We start from the raw sequence: 3044 nt of genomic DNA on the forward strand, positions 1-3044 counted from the left end.
CAGGAGATTTTATAATTGTTAGAAATATCAAATTCATATGTGATTTAAAATGAAACATTCTATAAACTTTAATTTAAAGTTAAAATACTTATCTAATTAAAACCTAATTATTGTCTTAATAAACTAGCAAGCATTCATATAATTGAAAACAAAACATTGTCTAAATAAACAAACAATCAAATCATCCATTTACAGACATTATCTCAAAATCCAGTATTTCAATCTTCACCTTTGCATCAAACCTCTTCCCACATCTTCATCTTCTCATTCACCACTTTGACTTCCATTATCCTCATTAGCAATCACTCAACCATTGATGGATTTCTGCACAAGCATTTCTTTGACCGCTTTCTTTCTTCTCTTTATTTTGTTTGTTGTACTCATGTGCAAGTTCCATAATATCATCCTTCATGAAATTAATTTATGAATTTATCAATGCATGAGCATATTTGGTTCTCACCAAATTAGGCAGTGCATCTTGAGCTCCTTCCTTTGGGAATCCAGTTTTGTAGTCTGTTTGAGCCATATACGTTTCCATGTATCTCATGACAAATATTCCACAGTCTCTTTTGTTATGTTTAGTTTTACATAACAGTTCTAGTATTTGTGGTTTCAAAATTTTGTTTTGAAGTGCATAACATCTTGGATGATTTATTTCATGAAGATATCTCAAGAAGTATTTTTTTTCTGAAAATTAAAAAAAAAATAAGAGAGCTAACCACATAAAATTAAAAATAAAAAGATATTATTAATATCTGCATAATCACATATGATTACAAATATAAAATATGATTTTTGAATTCAAATGTATAATCAGATATGATTTTATTATTTAATCACAGTTGATTTTTAACATACCAGGTTTTTAAGTACCGGCATGTACTTTCCTTCAACTGTTGCTTCTGATATGCTGTTATCCAAGATGACAATGTCTGGTTTTTTTATGTTGAAAATATAGACAAACATGTGTTCTTCCCAGCATACATGGAAGAATATATGCATTTAAATATTTATTGTCATATTTATGAATATATATATATATATATATATATATATATATATATATATATATATATAAAGAATAATTTGATATTGAATAACTTACCAGATCAACATCTTTCATTTTTTTTTTCACCTCCATTAAACCAATCTACAAAGTGTTTCTTGAATAGATTGTATCTATACTCGTCTTTCTCCTTTGCCTCCTTTTCCATTTGTTCTTTTAGTTTTTTGTCAATCTTTTTCTTTTTGTCGTCTTTTTTTGGTTTAGGAAGTTGCTCATCCTCAATATACTTTGTCTAAATGTTAAATCATTTGTGATTTTAGTGTATAATTATATATGAATTTAAATAGATAATATTAATTTAGTGATAGAATCATATATGTTTTACTTACAGTAATTTGGACAGACAAGAAAACTCTCTATGGAGAATTATTAATGTCTCGATCCTTCTCGTTGTAGTTCAATAATTCAGACCATGAGTCTATGACATCCGAAAACATATATTCTCCGGGAAACAAACTTTCAAATACATATCGGAATACCACTCTTTTGTTTCTTGTGAATAATAGTTGATCATTGTAAATATAAAAAAAATGTTATTTCATATTATTATATATATAAATATAATCACATGTGATTTGATTAATGTTGAACAAGTATATTTAACATATTTTTTTAATCACATATAATTAATCAAAGATTAGAATGTAGAATCACATGTGATTTAATAATTATTAAACAAGTATGTTAATGTTTATTTTTGTAAATGCTAATCAAATATTAATAACTTACTATACACTTCCTTGAAAATGGAACAACCATTCACCAAGCATTTCCTCTTCTTTTGTTAATTTTGTTTTCAAGCAAATGACTCTCTCTTTATATGAAGATCTCCTTACTTCGGTTGGTTTTTTCTTTCTTTGTTGCCGAGGTTCCAAAGTTACATTTTGTTTTTCTGTAAGATCAGGCCAAGACTCTTTGTTTCAATTTTTTCAAATCACAATTTTTATCTTTGGGTGGGCCTTCGCTTTTGGATCTAGCACATCTTTCACCAGATTTTCTCTTTTACCTTCATCTTTTTTTCTTCAGCAATATTCTGCAATTGATATATGGTTATAACAGTTAGAAAAATATTAGAATCATAATTTTAAAATTTTAATAATTACTGTTAATCACATATGATTGTAAGTTTAAATAATGTGATAATTAGTTTTAATCACATATTATTGTACGTTTAAGAAATAAAATCATATGTGATTACATTCATGAAGATATGATATTGTACGAACAGACAAAATAATATTTAATCACATATGATTGTACGTTTAGGAAATAATAAAATCATATGTGATTACATTCACAAAGATATGATATTGTACGAACAGACAAAATAATATTTAATCACATATGATTGTACGTTTAAGAAATAATAAAATCATATGTGATTACATTCATAAAGATATGATTTTGTACAAACAGACAAAATAATATTTAATCACATATGATTGTACGTTTAAGAAATAATAAAATCATATGTGATTACATTCATAAAAATATGCTTTTGTACGAATAGACAAAATAATATTTACCTCTATCATCTCTAGAGGTGTCAACTGACTTATCTTGAGATCATATAAGGGCATCATACTCTCTTCTTTTTTTATCTTGGTATTCTTTCATGGTCTTTTCATAAACAGAATTGAATTCATCATCATTTAACATTTGGGTACTTCTAAACTCTGATGTGTTTACAAAAATACTTTCAATAACGTTTGTTATTGTTTTGTTCACATCTTCTTCAAAAATCACATAAACAAAATAAGTTAGTAGAAAAATCACTTGTGATTATAAGTAAAATATGTTAGTTATCATAAATAATTGTAAAAATATATTTTTTTATAATCATATCTACTTTATTAATATATATATATATATATATATATATATATATATATATATATATATATATATATATATATATTGTTCTTTACCTTCTCCTTCAACATTTTGTTCTTCTTCATTATCACACCCTTTTTCATTT

Source organism: Lactuca sativa, chromosome 3, assembly GCF_002870075.4.
Source record: "Lactuca sativa cultivar Salinas chromosome 3, Lsat_Salinas_v11, whole genome shotgun sequence".
NCBI lineage: Eukaryota > Viridiplantae > Streptophyta > Magnoliopsida > Asterales > Asteraceae > Lactuca > Lactuca sativa.